The sequence below is a fragment of the Marmota flaviventris genome, chromosome 7, assembly GCF_047511675.1.
Source record: "Marmota flaviventris isolate mMarFla1 chromosome 7, mMarFla1.hap1, whole genome shotgun sequence".
NCBI lineage: Eukaryota > Metazoa > Chordata > Mammalia > Rodentia > Sciuridae > Marmota > Marmota flaviventris.
This window is the reverse complement of record NC_092504.1, coordinates 141,716,841-141,734,191: the sequence shown is the minus strand read 5'-3', so window position 1 is coordinate 141,734,191 and position 17,351 is coordinate 141,716,841. Positions and strand designations below refer to the sequence as shown.

The window sequence follows — 17,351 nt, the reverse complement described above, 5'->3', positions numbered from 1 at the left end:
CACGCCCTTCCTCCCAGGACAGGATCCTGGAGCAGCTGGCCCCCACTCCGCCGATGGCCAGCCAACTCCCCACTGTCCTCAAGGTGTCCCAGCCAGGAGGGCCTGGGCTTCCCAGGAAAGACGCAGCCAAAGCTCCTATTCCCGACCTTGGCACTCGGCCAGCACCCCCACAGAAGGGAAGACTCCCCTCTGCTCTCTCCTTCAGAGGGTCTTCAAGGCACATCAAGCCCTGGCCCCAGAGAAGGGCACATCTGTGGCCCACATTGTGGCGTCCACTTCCAGATCATTTCTGTGACTTTGGAAAAGCCACGCTTGCATCTGGGATTGTGATTCTAAGTTGCTGGAGAAAGGCAGTTGTTACATATTGTTTAAAATTTGTTTGATAAAAGGGAATTTCTTCGAAAACATCAGACCAAGCGAGTGATGTAAATTTACTGTCTATAAATTTACAATGTAGCAAGGGAAACTGAGCACAGTGTTTTAATTGATCAGTGCTGCAAGAAACATTTCCTACAGCAGTGAAAAAGTATGTGGCATTGTGTTTAATAGAGGTTAACCCAAGTGGGGAAATAAGATGCTCTTCTTCTGGGTGAGTCTTCCTTTTATGGCTCTTTTTCTCTTTCTGTTCATCTCTATTTTTGCCAACTTTTCTATTAAAACAATATAAATGCTTTACATAATTTAGAAAAGAAAAAGCAAATAAAATGTTGGTGCTACAACCTCAGACCATCGAGCAGGGACGGTTGTGGGCTGTAACTGCTGAACACCCAGAGCCCCCCCTGGCTTCCTGCTGCCTGGGTGGGCTGGTTGCAAGCCAGCTCCTAGGCAGAGCCAGGACCCCGTGCTCTCCTCCTGAGCCACTTTCTAACCTTGCTGTTCGATTCTGATCTGGAATGAACTCTTCCCCCTGACAGTTTCAAGGCCCTCTCCCCTCGATGGTGGCCCTTGCTAAAAGCAAAGGTGAAGTTTTTTATTATTTATTTATTTATTGATACTGCATATTGAATTCAGGAGCATTTAACCACTGAACCATACCCCCAGCCCTTTTTTTGAGTTTTATTTAGAGACAAGGTCTTGCTAAGTTGCTTAGGGTCTCACTAAGTAACTGAGGCTGGCTTTGAACTTGAGAGCCTCCTGCCTCAGCCTTCAACTTGCTGGGATTACAGGTGTGTGCCTCAGCACCTGGCTATCCATGGTTTTCATTTAATTGCACTTTCTGCTGTGCCAGGGAGCAGACCCCAGGGCCTCACCCTTGAGGAGAGCACTCTCCACTCAGCTACACCCCAGCCTTTTTTATTTTATTTTATTTTATTTTATTTTATTTAGAGACAGGGCCTCACTATCTTGCTGTGGCCGACCTTGAACTTGTGACCCTCCTTCCTCAGCCTCCAAAAGCCTGGTAAATGTGACCTCCTTAAAGGCACAAGAAATTCTTAGTTTCTAAGATACAGCATCAAACAGCTCCCAGTCATATTACAAGATGAATCATATTTTACTTGGCAAATAAATATTTCATCTACCCAGCTCCTCCACCTCAAAGGTTTTCCCACCCCAGAAGTGGACCCAGTCCACCAACAGTCACCTGCGTGAGTGCCCGGGGCCTCCTGTGCAGGCGCACAGCAGAACCCAGCCGCCATCTTGTCTTTCCTGAACAAACCACTGCTTCCTCAGTAGACTCTGACATGCTCGGGAGTAAAGAATTAGGTCACGCATCTTTGGAATACCAAGCTGTCACAGCTGGTCACTCTTGCTCCCTGGTGCAAAGCAGACTTAGGCAGAGAATATTCTGTGGAAGGAGCTAAACTGTCCCAACCTGGAACTCAAGTGGTAGGAAAAATAAAACAGTCCAGAATAGCCAAGCAATTTACCCAATATCCTTTTTTTTTAAGAGAGAGAGAGAGAATTTTTTAATATTTATTTTTTAGTTTTCGGCGGACAAACAAACATCTCTGTTTGTATGTGGTGCTGAGGATCGAACCCGGGCCGCACGCATGCCAGGCAAGCGTGCTACCGCTTGAGCCACATCCCCAGCCCCAACCCAATATCCTTTTTTAAAAAAGAAGGGGATATGTTCTTTAAGTGGTGAGATTCTTTTGAATAAACCAATTGTAGTTTCATGCGGTTTCTCTGCAATTCGTTTTCACTGCATTTATTATAAAAGAACATCTGGAAAATTCTGACTTTTAAGGGCCCAACTCTTCTTATCTCTGTCTTGTTGGCTGTTTGTTATCGTAAGTTAGCCACATTTTTTTATTAAAGGTAACCATAATAGAGTTGGTTCTTGAGAAACAGAACGGGGAAAAATTAAATCATAGGAGGAAAAAAGATTCTATCTTTTTATTATTAACAGAGCATGCAAGAAGTAAACCAGAAAATGCCTTGTTAATTAGAATTGCTTCCAAGTAAGAATTTTCCAAAGGATAGCATGGCCTCAGTCAGGACTGGTTCTTAAATTATATATGTTTACATGTGCTGTGGTATTTTTTAAAGTTTACCAATAACCCCAAAATTCTGGGCACATATACAAAAAAATAAAATAAAATAACCCACAATTAAATTAGATTCAGCGGTAAAAAGAAAATGTAAAACTTAACTGTCCCATAAGAAGAGGAAGAAAACTCACCCCCTGGAGGGAGACAGAATGCCAAACCAGAACTCTGTGCGCTTGTCCCCGGGCCTGAGTGTCACTAACCACCATGTCACCTTACAGAGCCACTCGGATGGCAGCAAGCCCAGGAATAATCATCCTGCGAGGCCAGTTAGCATCTTTTCTCAAACACAGGAATGACCTGCAGACTGGATCCCATCCTCCCTGCCAAGCCCAGGTCTGAGGCCACACCCTCGCCACTTCCTGTCCTCAAGCACCCTGGCCAGGAAGACCTTGGGCCGACAGCCGCGTGGCACTGCCAACCCACAGTTCCCGCTTCCTCCTCAGACCTGGTCATTTCCCAGAACTGCAACCGAGGAGCACAGGCCCGATGGGAGGGGTGGCCCTGCTTCCCTCCCCCTCAGGGGCAGCAGATCCACAGCTGCCACCTCTCCAGAGGTGCCCCAGAGAGCAGCCCAGAGATCAGGCCCTGGAGGAGCACGGACCACACGGCTCCAGGGGAAGGCTGAGCCAGCTGCAGCAGGACTGGAGGACTGGGGGGATCAAGGAATAGGGCTGACAGCTACAGACCAGAGATGGCCTGCTGTGGCGCATTTCCTCCCGAGGACGCGGGAAGGGAAGCCTGGAGAAGCAGAATGGCCTCTGATGAGAGGTGACCTTCTTACATCTCTTCCTGGAATGCCAGGAAGAACGCTGCTACCTGATTAAAGGGTAATAAATGCAATGATGTGGCAGCGCACGCCTTGAGCCCAGGGACTCAGGAGGCGGAGGCAGGAGGATCGAAAGTTCAAGGCCATCCTCAGCAAGTTGGCAAGACCCTATGACAAAAATTTGTTTTAAAAAGGCTGGGGATGTTGCTTCGGGGTAAAACACCCCTGGGTTCAACCCCTCGTACCAAAATAGATAAATGAATACATCAATGTAACTAAAGCTGGCTTGGGAGATGCTCAGGAAATGATATCCACTGGATCCAGTCACCCCGCCGCCCTGAGCACCAGCCATCCACCAGGCCACACCAGCTTCTAGATTAGGAAGATCGTAGAAGTTTAGGAACATTTTTTTCACATGTCACATGGGTCCTGGAGATTCAGAATCAGCAGCAATTGGAATTTACCAAGGACAGTGAGCTGCACCCCACCCCCAGCCCCCACCCATCCTGGCAGGTCCCCTGAGCCTGCCCCAGCACAACACAGGGAGGTGACTCCCGAAGCCAGTGGGGTGACCAGCTGTCACAGCTTCTTCACAGGCTCTCTATGCAGGACTCCTTTCCATTTCCACAATAAGCCTCAACACCAGTCACATGCCAGTGTTTAACCTCCAAATTCACGATAATCCATCTCTCATGATTGTTCTTCCGCTATCAGAAATCTCGCATCAGAAACATGGCTCATCCTTCAAGACACTGACTGGCGTCTGTTCCATACTGCTCTGCAACACCGTCTCCATCATCACGCAGATGCCTCCAGGAGGGTCCCGTCCACACCTGGGGATGGTCTCCACTGTGGGTGGGTGTGGAATTCACTGCAGATGGGTGGTATGATTGTTGCAGACGTCACTGTAAATGCAGAAAGGAAATCACTGCAGATCCTGTTCCCTCAAAAAAAAAAGGTTCCTTCATACAAGTTACTGATGAGAAATGTTAAAACCACTCCTGTGCCCCAGGGTGCCTCCCTCCTGGTCACAGGGCCATCAAAAGTGCTGGTTAAAATGGGTGCCAGGTTTAGCTCTGCAGTCCTTTAAGCAGAGAGGAGACGCTGAGTTGTGCTGGAGTAAAAGGAAGCAGAAATACTTCCTTAGCCTTCGCAGCCATCCACGAGACTGGCTCCCAAGATCTTCCTCACTTTTTAATCTACCAGACTGTAGAGACAGCACAGTAACGGGGACTCAATCACCCAGATCTCACCCAGCACGACCTGCAGTGGCCAGTGGTTGAAGCCACCACTGCCTCTGGTGTTGGGCTGCGCAGGAGGGGAGAGAAAGGGAACACGCAGAAAACAGACGTGGAAGTAACTGTTTGTCATCAGGCCTTCACCCGCCTGGGTGGGCAGAGCGCCCTGCGCTCCATCTTCCAAGCCCCACCAAATTTATAGTCAGAGAGGGAGATGGAGCCTCCGCAGGGGGCAGAGCTCCTGTGGAGGGTTCTGAGGCTCCCTCTGACCCAGGGACTTTCTGCCAGGGAATGGGGGGAATAAAAGGTTCATTTAGCTGGTCTGGGCTGTCCTTGGACTTCCAGGCAGAACAAACAGCCCTGGCCCTGCATGCTGGCCCAGCGCCAGGCAGACACTGGGATGCAGCCTGTTTATCAGACAGCACGTTGTCCCCAGCAGGATGTGGGCGGCCTCGGGAACAAGCAGTATGCAAATGAGCTTCCCAGAGACCCAGCGCCCTCCCCCACAGGCTCCCTCCATGGGCTGCTGGCAGTGGCCTCCTGGAACAGAGAGAAAGGAGGGAGAGGAAGTGTCCAGAACTAACCGGATCAGCCCAGCATCTCCACTCAAGAAACACACCACAAAGAATGCACTCCAACCACCACTTCCTCCAAAGAAAACCATTTGAAAAATAGGGTTTTAAAATAGAACTATGCACATATTTTTTAATATTCAAACATGAAAAGACTTCTGCATGGGGCTCCTGTAGTCTTTGTGCAGGGAAGACAATGCAGCTGTAAAATGCTCCATGTTCTCTCCAGAAAATTGCTTCACCATGCACTTGCTCCTGTATGAAAGGGTGCTAAGGACAGGACCCACCCCGCGAGGTTGCGGGAGGTCTGGATGAGGTAACTCCTGGAAAACCATTTAGCAGGATGCCCAGCACACAATCTGAGCTCCGCAATGTTAGCAGGTTTTATATCATGCACATTGTTGAGCTGAATATCCTAAATCACAAAGGATGAGAGAAAACTAGCAGAGGGAAAAGTCTCAGGGTGGGAAAGGAAGAACAGGATCCCGTTTGCTAGTTTCAAGTTTAATAAGTTACTACTTTGTACAGACTTCAGAGCAAACAAGCTGGTTTATATAACCTCTGGAACATTCCCTAATCTGATCAGAGCCTTGGTTTCTTTCCTTATAATATGGGCTTAACACTCACTTCATGAGCATTAAGAGACAAAACACACCAAAGTGCCCGGCACAGGAGCAAACGATAGCCACTCAAGAGTGGTCAGTATTTGCTTGCTCTATTTACACAACCCTAGGATTGGGTTAAATTCCAGCTACCTCTTTGTAGCTCTGCGACTTTAGGCAAACTACTTAAGCTTTCTGGGCCTCAGTTTCCTCAGCGTGGAATGGAGATCACAGCACTACTTTCCTCACCAGGACGGCTGTGAAGATGGCCCTCACTGGCCCTGAAACCCAGTGACGACAGGTCACTGTTGGTGGCAACAGCACTTATCACTTAACATGTGCAGTCAATCTCACTCACGTCTGAATGTTGGTGAGCACGGGTTGGCTATGGGGCACCCTGACGGACTGCCATCTCTGGCATGGGAATCCCATGGCCTCCTGACACACTCTCATCAGCCCTAAGCACTGACATGAATTATGCCTCATGAAGTCAGAATTGTTCCTTCAAAGTAGGCAAATCCTGGTTTTCTCCCGATGGCTGAACCTACCTTCTCCCATCCCCCATACCACCTCGCAGGGGTGAAACGTGCTCTCTCCTAGCTCTCTGTTAACTCACCGACTTGAGTTCCTCAGGAGAGTTGAAACTGAACAGAGGTTCATTCTTGGCACCCCCACTGCAGGATGAGCCTGACACCTGCACGAGCCACCGTGGAATGCCACACACACACACACACACACTGATGAAGCCATTCCAGGGCCTTCAGATATGGCTTCTACCAAAGCTTCTTAGAGGTAAACAAGACCCCGCCTAGTGCCTCCTGGCCCTCCTCCATGCCTGTGATACTCCACCTGGCCTCGTCACAATTTCCCTGCCACTCTGCCAGCTTCCCGGCTACCCAGGACTCAGGAGGAAGGTCATTGACAGTGTCTGCGTCTCCGTTCTGCCAGCCATACCATGAGGGCCTTACTGGCACCAGCCTCGTGAGAGCGCAAGGTAGACAAAGACCTGATCCATGGGAAGGGCTCAGAACAGGGCCTGACTGAGCCATCGTGACTCCTTCTCCTGCCAGGGTGACAGGAGGATTAGTGAGTCCCACCCGGGGCTTGTGTTCCAGCCTTGAGGCGGGCAGAGACCCGTGTCAATATGACCTCCGGGCAATACATGTGCCCTGAAGAACACAGGAAAGGGAGCTGAGAAAGTGCACTGGAGACCCTCCAGACGGCCCGGGTAGAGGCCTCTGTGCTGGAGGAAGCCAGCCGCGAGGTCCTGGGGAGAGAGCTCTCTGCAGACGGAGCAGACCAGCCCCAAGCCTGAAGGCAGCGAGAAGCGTCTTGCTCCAGAGCAGAAGGAATGCCCGGGGCCTGGCTGCAGTGGAGTCAGGGCTGGCCAGGAAGCCTGGCAGGCAGAGGGCCGTGTGCAGCAGGGAAGTCTGGCTTCCGTTCCGTGGGTGCAGGGATGCCTTTGTTGGGTCTTGCAAACTGACATGATCTCATTAATGTTTTTAAATAATCACTCTGGCTGCCATGTGGGTTGGAATCAGGGAGATGAATTTGGAAGCCCTTGCCGTAATCCAACCAAAACAAAACGGAGGAACAAGAAGTAGCCAAATGGGGGCAGGGACAGTGGGGAAGAAAGAGGTGGAGCTGGGTGGGTTCTGAAGATAGCTCGTCAGGATGTGCTGGCAGGTCACCAACACAGATAACCAAGGTAAAGTGCTTATTAAAGGAGCAGCCGCTCAGATGAGGTCACACTTTCTTAACGCTGGGCGTTAGATCAATCTCCAAAGCCCAAAACGGCCCAGCAAAGTTAAACGTTCTCTAATGAACACACAAAGGGACAGAGCTAGAGGCACTTCCCAGCCAGGGAGGGGGAAGCTGAGTACCCTGGCCAGTGGCCGCCTCGTCCTTGGCCTGCAGCAGGCGGTGGGCCTCGGGGAGGACCTTGCTGGCGCCATGCCAACAAGACGTGGACATCCCCGCAGCATGTTGGCAGAGGGAGCCAAGCCCTGGAGCCCGGGCTAGCGGGGGGGGGGGGTCCCTCGAAGCCTGCGTGTAGCATGCAAGGGGCCCAGAGGGTGCATCCCTGGCCACAGACCCAGAAGAGCCAGCCGGCTGGCAGAGCCGCAAAGATCTGGGATCAGAAAACGATAGCAACCTCAGAACATGACTCTTCTCAACCCAGTGCAGAACACCCAAGGCCCAGAACAGCAAGTCAGACCCCAACAGACAGCCTGCCCCAGGGAGCACGGAGGACAGTGGCCACAGGTGCTGCAAGGTTGTGTGAGAGCAGCAGGAGTCCAACCCCTGAGCTCCCCCCAAGGAAAAGTGATCCTAAGGAGGCCAGGCGCCAGCAGTTGGAAAATTCCAGTTTTCTCCCTTTCAATCCTACAAAAGCTTGTGAAGAAAACTGGCTTGGGTGCTAAAAAGATAAAACATACATTTTCTTTGTCCATCTAATTTATAATTATTACATTTGGAATGTCAACATAAGTGTTGGTTAAAGAGTTAGCATTGGACAAAGTCCAATTCAAGCAAAAGTGTTAGAAATGTGTAGGAAACTTCATAATGAATAATGCAGCCGGGCACGGCGGCACACACCGGTGATCCCATCATTCAGGAGGCTGGGGCAGGAGGATCCCAAATTCGAGGACTAGGGAACTTAGCAAGACCCTGTCTCAAAATTCAAAACAGAAAGATCTATGAAGCACCCCAGTAAAAATCAGTAAAAGACACTCAGATAAATATCTTTTATCTGAATTTATTTCAGTTGGTCCAAAACACTTCTACCTACATCACATTCCTCCTTGGTATTCATACTATCAGTGTCAAAATGTTACAGCCAAGCAAAAGAATCTTAATGTTGTTAAATGGAGAAAACCTTCAAGATCATTCAAATAAAACTCTGTGGATTTTGAGTTTTGCTTGGGTCCAGGGCAATTCTTTTCTTGTCAGAGCCCCTCCCACAACTGAGCTGCCACTTCACACTCCTGACATCCACTGGGCTGCGTTTCTGAAGCGGTTCCATCTTGAGCTCCAACAGGGGCTGAATCTCAGCATCGGCCGGAAATGATCTGCTAAGGAAACTCTCGAACCTCCAGCCATCCCCCAAAATTCCCACATGTCCTCCAAAGCTCAGGAGGTGTGTGAGCGCCTGGACGTCGGAGACTGCAGTCACGGTGCTGAGGTGGGGTCCACTGGGCCTGGTTTTAAGGGGTGAGTTCTGTCCCATCTTCTGTGGCGGCTTCTTGACAGTGAAAGAACAGGACCATGGGGAGCAGGACATACAAGGATATTTTTAAAAGGTCTTGTTATCTCTCTTCCATCTTTTCAACTGGGTCAGTTCACTGTGAATTTAATAGAAACTGAGATTTCAAAGTGAGGAAAGAAAATGTGACCTAAAATAGAAGAATAAATGCTTCACATTTGTAGAACGCTCTGGAGGGGTGGGCACTGTGCCACCCCAAACATGCCACTTTGGCACGAGGATCGTCTTGATGGGAAGGCAACTGAGAATCAATACACGACCCCAAACCCAGAGCATGAACCTCCGTCTGTGAAGGTGGAGCCCTCACCAGGGCGGGGAGAGCAGGTCTCATCACAGGACGGGGCTGCACACAGAAGAGTCTGAGTAAGCAGACCCTCTAAATAGCTCTTCTCCTCCATTAGTCCCCCACCCCCGTGGTTTCCAAGGTACTGCCCACAATCCCCGAATCCCAACCCTCTTCTGTTAGTAAAGGTCTGTAGGTCCCTGGATCTAACTCTCCTTGGAGTTTCTCTTCTGTGAACACCGAGCGTGTGAGTGTTAATAGCTCCTGCCCATCTCTCTGTGCCAGCCCGTCCCCGTCACTTGGACTCACAGCCACGCGGGGATGGAAGGTAGGAGGAGGGGGAGCCTCTCCTCCCAACACCGGGGAGGTCTCAGGTTGCTCCCCAGACCCCGTCCCCTCCATTCTCCCATTGGAGCCCCAGGTAGGCACCTGGTGTCATCGTCACCAGCTGAGAATCAGACATGGAGGATCTCGCTGAGGGTGATCTCCAACCTGAGACAGGGCCATCAGGTGGCCCAGCCCCATCCTCACACCCCCGGGCGGGTGTCCTGCTTCCCCAGCTGCCCTTACCTACAAACCTATGCGGCCTGACCTGGCTTCTCACCTAGGCGGCTGCAGGACAGCACTCCCAGCAGACAGGCCAGGCCTCCTGCCGACACGGCGGGGCCCGGGCAGGTTTTCACCTGTGCCCTGCAGAAGCCTTCCCTGGTCTCAGGGTCCCCTCTCTGAGGATCTACACCTCTCATCCCAGAGAAGTTTGAGGGGAAAAAAGCAACTTGGCGACATCTCAGAGATTGTCGTCACCCCAAACCCACAAGGGACACCTTCCATAGGGTTGGTAGGAGGTACACTCGTGGGCACCTCCTCCTCCTCGAAGAATCACACTGTCCCCTGGCTGACCACCCTCGAGAAGTCTCCGGACGTCTGGGGAAAGCCAAGGTGGTCCTGCCCACTCTCTTTAGAGAGAATTCTCCCCTGAGTCAGGTCCGTGCACACGTTTTCCAGCCTGCGGGTGTCAGCTGCCCCTCCAATGTCCTCAGCACAGAAAAGCGGAAGGAGCGGGGGTGGGGGGAGGTGACCCACACCTGGAACTCCTGACCTGGCTTCCCACTGCATCTTTAGACCTCACAGAAGGTCAGCCAATGCTCCCAAGCCCTCTCCGGCCACGTCCACGTTCTTAAGTGTCCTGACTGCTGACTGGAACAGAGCTGTCCTCCAGCCAGTGCGGCCTGCGTCACACGCTGAGGCTTCTTTGCATCAAGACGGCACTTGCTGGCTGGGCTGGGCTGGGCTGGGCTGCAGCCGGGTGGTGGAGCACCCGCCCAGCACGCAGGACGCCGGTTCCATCCCCGCACAGCAACAAACAAACCCAGAAAAACACATGTGCTAGGCATAAAATTTGAGAAAATAAGAAGTTGATTATTGTGATTTAATATCGTTCATTGATCAGCATGTTCCAGGAGGCAACGTGGAGTTTGCGGCAGGTTCCAGAAGAAGCTCATTGTACTTGGTATGACTGAGATAAAAGGGGGAAACGAGAGGGTAAAAACACCGCTCTTTCCTTCTTTCATTTATTTATTTTTTTAATTTTTTTTAGATGTTGATGGACCTTTATGTTATTGATTTATTTGTTTGTGGTGCTGAGAATCAACCCAGGGCCTCACACGTGCCAGGCAAGTGCGTTGACACTGAGCCCCAGCCCCAGCCCATCTTTCCTTCTTTGTAGAAGCATCTTTCTGGGACTTCTTTTCCCGGGGCCTGTCTCTTCACCACTGTATCCACAGATATGGTGAGACGCCAACGGCTGACCTTCCCTGTATGTTTCAGTCGCTCTAAGCCCAGGAGGAAGCTTGCCAGCCACCTGGGAAGACGGCCGGGCTGCCCGCTGGTGCTCCCAGCGCCTCTGGACCTGTCCTAGGGTGCCTGCCCGTCACCCAGCATGTGGGCATCTCTAACACCTTCTCTGGGTCCGACAGGTGCTTCCTAAAGGGAGTTTGCCCTCAGGAGTTTGGTTTTAATTCCAGAATTTTTTTTTTTTTTTTGGTCATAGAGTGGTACAAAAAATATGGTTCATGATAATTGAGAAGAAATCCACCCTGAGAACATGGACAGGTTTGGGTTCTGACTGCATGCACCCCAGGAAACAGACAGGAATCACACTGCCTACGATTGTTTAAAAACTGGTCTTTTCTGATAGGTAAGTGGAGGCTGCTCTGTGGGCCACAGGTGTTCAGGGCAGGGCCTTCTCCTTGTCACTGATAAATCACACAATAGGGGCACAATACTGATAACCTAGTAGATTGATCCCAATACGTCTAGACCAGGGCTCAGCACAGCGGGCGACAGGCTGAATCAGAGCACCGCCTGTCCTGGTACATAAAGCTCGCTGAAGACCTCACAAGGGCTCATCCACGTCGTCTACAACAGCTTTGGCACCACGAAAAGTTGATTGGTTGGAACAGAAACCACGGGGCCACAAACCTACTGACCAACTGGCCCTTCACAGGAGAAGTTGGAGTAGCCCTGATCCAGGGGAGCCCGAGAGTCACGAGGCAGATGGTGAGTGTACATCTGCCTTGTGACTCTTCATGTACAAGTCTCCGCCTGAGCAGATGTCCCTCAGAACCTGGTGTCTTCTTGCCAATCCACCAGTCAGTCTCCCCTTTGGCTCCCGGGCATCTGTGGGCCTGATCTCCTTCTCATCTGCCTCTTCTTCAAATCCGTGATGATCTACGGAACAAGGGGGACACCCACCCCCTCGTTTTCTCCCTTAGTCAACACAGTGTGACGAGGGACCAGGGCAGAGCCACGGACGAGGCACCCACAGCTCAGCGGGGAGAAGACTTGCTGTCCTTGCAGAGGGGACGGTGGATGCAGTCTCTCAGGCCTCCCTCCAGGGCCCACCTAAGGCTAGGACTTCAAATACCGATGGTGGCATCCAAGAAACCTGAGAGACAGCACAGCCATGACCAGAAGACTTCTGCTTCCCAGAACACCTCATCACAAGGACACCCCAGAACAAGGACAATCGGAGCCAGCCAGAGGTGTGCTGCTTCCAGCCTCAGAGTGAGAAGCCATCCAAGGCCGAGGGTGAGCCACCCCGCGGTGTGACAACTTTTGAAAAAACAAACTTTGAAACGCGGGTTATCTGGGCAAACGGGTGGTTTTCTCCTTTTCTCCCCAGTTGTCCATGTGGCACACAATCGGGGCCATGAAAATCTGTCTTCCTCGGAAGAGTTGAGGAACGGCAGAAACTTGGATCGGAAGAGTCTCAGTTCAACCCTCTGATTTTGCTAGAGGACATCGAGCCCAAACCACACAACGAGCCAGAGGCAAAAGCAGACCCAGCACTCGGAGCTTCACGCCGAGCAGGTTGGAGTTCACAGGTCAGCTACCTAGGGAAGGAGCTGGGTGGGAGCGTTGGGGTGCTGTCACTGAGATGGGCAGCCAGGTGCAACTCTGAGAAGTCCACTCACTGTCCATCATGAGCTGCGGGCCCTGAGGTAAGCAGTCCTGCGATGAGGTCCTCCCGTAGCTCCCCTGGCCACCACGCAGGCTCATGCGGCTGGGCAGCAGCCAGGCCCTCTGCCTTTGGAAGGAGTTCCAGTTCTTTTTTTGGTGACTGCCACTGCCCACTACTGCCCCTCCTGCTCCCTGGAGTGCACAGTAAAGACCAGAGGCCTTCCATATAATGACTGTGGTCAGCTGTAAATAGAAGGGACTAGCGTGCACCGTCTTGGTTGGGGATAATCTTAGCTCCGCAGTTTCATTTTAAGTATGCCCATCCTGGACTGGCACGCCAGCATTCAGCCTGAGAAGTCTTAAAAATGGAAATTACAAAACCACAGAGTGGAACCAAAATTGTTCAGAGTGCAGTCACCGTGATCGAGGCACCCTCAGTAATGTGGCCAAGAAGAGGCCAGGCGGAGCCATGGGGGCCTCAGACCACGTGGGCGAATGGACTCGGCCATCCCTGCAAAGGGAACAGAAGACGGCACCATCACCGGCTCCTCCCCAGCACACGTGGCCAGCGCTGTGCTACAGGGCCGTCCAGGGGCAGGTGTGACAAGGGCCTCCCCAGCCCTGGGGCTGCCTCTCTGGACTGGCCTGGTGGGTGCAGTCTGAGGAGCCCTGGCCACTGGGTTCCATCCACAGAGCGGCTACACGGTGCGCCTGAAGACCCCCGCCTGCTATTTCCCTGAAAATCTGGGTCTCAATCTTGGCTCACGTTTGCCCAGAAATATGGAATTGCAGAGTGTCCTCATAAACCCTTCAGGTGGAGGCTGGCGGGGGGCACGCTATTATTATCGCTCTGCCTCGGGGCTCGCGCGGGGTGTGCCCTCAGAGTCAGGGACGACCTGCGGCTGCCAGGGCTGGGCACCCCCTTTGGAGAAACAAAACACAACTCTTGATTAAAAATATCCTCGACTCCTTCCGTTTCATAAGTCCGACCCCTCTGCCACACTGGCGGCTGTGATTTGGAGATGCCCACTCCCTCTCCCCAGAGAGCCCCTGGTCAGGGTGTCCCTGCCACCAGAGAACACGGGGACTAGAGGCGCTTGCAGAGCTCCGTGCCCCCCACAGCCCCGAGAGGAAACACGCTCTGACCCACAGGTTGAGCTGAGAGCTTCAAGTCCCCGCCCTCTGTGGCAGGCCCTGTTCCCAGTGTCTCGCAGCCATCTCCAGCCCGAGATGGACTGAATCACTCTCCACATGAAGGCACGACTCACAGGTCTCCCTGCTCAGCGTGCAGCTCTGAGTCTGGGACCCTCCAGAGATGGCAGCCATTCCCCCCGCAGGAAGTGCTCCCCGTTCTGCCCACAGTCAGCTCTCCCCTGGCCCCGACTCTGGCAAGCCCTGCTTCCTGAACTGGGCACGGTGAGGAGGGCAGTTCTCAGACCTTAGGCGTGGCCTCCAGACCCACCATGGCACCGCTGCAGGCCGCCTTCCCACTCTGGGGAGCCTTCCTCGGTCCGTGGGCCACCGTGCCCCGGCCCAGCCTCCAGACTGGGCCGATGGTGAATGAAACAGCTCCAAACAGCATCGTTCAGGGTTCACTCGTTTGTTTCACAACCTGTTTTTATTTCATTTGGATAAATCACTACATGTGACTGCTGGATGCAGCATGGTGTACGACTTCCCAAGAGATGGCCTGGCTCCCAGGTTGGTCCCCTCCTGGTCTCACCGCTGCACAGGAGTGGTGGCTTCCACAACTTCACACCCTTGATGCTGCCAGTTGCTTTGAGTCTCAGTCGTGCTGACTGTGTTTATCAGTACCTCACTGTGGTCCTAGTTCGCATTTCCCTAGAGACTAAACCACCTGCAGGGTGTTGAGGGTACGTATTTGCCACCTGCACACCTCGGGTACAATGCCTATTGAAATGTCTTGTTTATTCAGGGAGATGCTTTCCTATTATTGAGTTTGGAAGGTTTTTCCCTGTGGTCCAGATATGTGTCCTTTACCAGATATAGAATTACACATATTTTCTTCCAATCTAATTAACAAATGTTTTAAATGAAGGAATATGTAGGGAAAAGTTCTTTTGAAAAGGGCTACTTAAGGGCTGGGGATGTGGCTCAAGCAGTAGCACGCTCGCCTGGCATGCGTGCGGCCCGGGTTCGATCCTCAGCACCACATACAAAGATGTTGTGTCCACTGAAAATTTAAAAAAATAAATAAATATTTAAGTTCTCCCTCTCTCTCTCTCTCTCTCTCTCTCTCTTAAAAAAAAAAGGACTATTTAACTCCACAAATGATGCAGATCCATGACTTTCCATCTTCATGATGCTGAGAATAATATAGTGGAAAACTTGGTAGCAGCAGATCTAAACTGGCCAGGCATTTGAAAATGACCTGAGTAGAGCACATTGGGGACTCAGTGCAGGCTACATGAGCATCCCCCTTAAAACAATGACTTACCGTTATTTGTTTTGAAAGAAAACAACAATAGAAAGTGTACATTACATGTGTTTCCCCCCAAATCAGAGCCTCATCTTTCAAGTGATTCCTGCCATCGATTTCCACTATTAGAATAGGCGTTGATGTCCACCACAGTGACAACCTGGTCCACACTCCCTGAACTCACCTGCGGGAGGCATGCTACGGGATCCTCTGTCAGCCCGTGAGTGTGGACCTGGGCGGGGTTCTTACCAGGAGGTTCTGTGCCCAACATCCCATAGTAACTTGCTCCACTGTCACCCCTACTGAAGGGAAGGTCTTCAGGTCTTTCCCTACAAATGACACACCCTGTCATCAAATGGAGACCCGCTTGGATCAAAGGACCCTGCTATGTCCCAAAAGTGCTCTCTTTATACCCAATCAACAAACATGTTCTGGGTGCACCATGCTGTGGCCATCAAGGACGCATGAGGCAAGGCTGTGACCCTCAGTGGGCATTCCTGTAGTTAAGGAGACAAGAAGGTAACATGAAATGTGGGCAGCATCACCAAGTGGAGCTGACCCTTAGAGAAAGAGGAAGGCAGAGCAGGCAGTGAGCTGGGTGGGAGGAGAGGGAGCTACCCAGGAACCCCTCCTGCTGTCAGAGGGACAGCAATGCTGTGTCCGTTGAGGGTCAGGTCCACTGATACGAAGGCATTTTGACAACTCATTTTAACCGTAAGAAATACTCAGAAAAGGGATAAAACCAAAGACTGGGAGTCCAAGAAAAATTTCCCAGGGGAAGTGGGACATAAACTGAACCGTGAAGGGTGGGTAGCATACAGAATGCAGAAGGGCGGCTGTGGAATTTGTCACTCTTTGGTCTCCCAGCCTCTGAAAGCACCTGCCCGCCATAGAAGTCAAACCTACCAGACACCTGCTTCCAAGTCTCCCTGCAAGTCGATGCACGTGACCTGGGCTCCGCTGGTTGGAGTCACCTGCCCCAGAGAAAGTGTCCACGCCTAGCGCCAGGTAGGGAAGAGGCCGGAATGGGCACAGGTGTGGGACCCGAGGAGGCTGCGTCCAGCCCTACAGGTGGCCAGAGCAGGGCTCGAGGAGCCCTTGGCCCCACCCTTCCTGGTCAGTGGTGCCACATGGTCAGCAGCACAGAAGTCCTAGACACATGTCCTAGACACATGACCACTGAGTCCAGAATCTGAAGCCATCTAGTGTCTTTTTAGTTAGTTTCTCACCTGCTTCAATCAGCTAACATGGGCTTTAGAGTAGCAGTGGCTACTGTGCAGCAAGACCCTCTCAGACCCTGTGCAAGGCCAGTCAGCATCCTACTGGGCGTAGCGTGGCGTGGACGCAGGGCTCAGACCTCGGCGACATCCAAGCAAAGCCAAGGGGACTTCAAGCCCTCGGTGCTACAGTTTGGATAAGTCCCCTCCCCTCCCCACAGGCCCAGGTGTTAGGGTTTGTCCCCAACCCATGGTGACAGTGGGAGGTGGTGGAACGTTTCAGAGGCAGAGCCTTGTGGAAGGCCTTCTGGTCAGGGGAGTGTGCCTTTGAAGGGGAGCTGAGTCCCCAGCCCCTTCCTCACTCTGTCTTCCACACACCAGCCTTGAGGTGCAAGGGTTTCCACTTGCCACACACTCCCCACCATGACGTGCTGCCTCCCCATGGCCCAAAGGCTGACCAACCACAGACTGAAATCTCCAAAACTGTGAGCTGGATAAAATTTTTCTCTTTATAAGTTATTTATCTCAGGTATTTTGCTACAGTGAGGAAAAACTGACTAACACACTTAGGCTGTATGACTATATCACAAACAAATTTCAGACCTTCCTCCCTCATTCCCATCAAACATGCACCTATTGAATATGCACCCAAACATCCAAGATCCATCATGAGTCTCACTAGAATTATTGTGGGCTTCAACTCATGAATTATAGGATTATAGGACAATGAGGTACAAACTTTTGGAATAACCCATACTTCTAGCTTCACCAAAACAGGGCCCAGGCTTAGCACCCACTGGCACTTCACATCTCTTCCAGTGGAGTGAGATTTGGGTCTGCTGCTAAACTTTTCACCAATTGCCTCGCCATCCACTCATCTGATGGAGGACATGGTGCTGTGCCTGTATCCGGCCCCCAGACCCAGCGGGGCAGCCCTGCTCCTCAACACACGTGGCCTGAGTGAAATAAAGGCTATGCAAGGGCCTCAGCCACCACGAGACGCACGTAGTTGCA

The 17,351-nt window shown here is 51.8% G+C and overlaps 1 long non-coding RNA gene across 1 annotated transcript in view; it reads right to left on the bottom strand.

Moving 5' to 3' along the window:
* Window positions 1–2,770, bottom strand: part of LOC114108233 (uncharacterized) — a 70,789-nt gene extending 68,019 nt beyond the window's left edge. Inside the window, exon 1 of the long non-coding RNA XR_003585447.2 lies at window positions 2,624–2,770. This is a non-coding gene — a long non-coding RNA (uncharacterized lncRNA). The remainder of the gene's footprint in view (window positions 1–2,623) is intronic.
* Window positions 2,771–17,351: the final 14,581 nt, after the last annotated feature.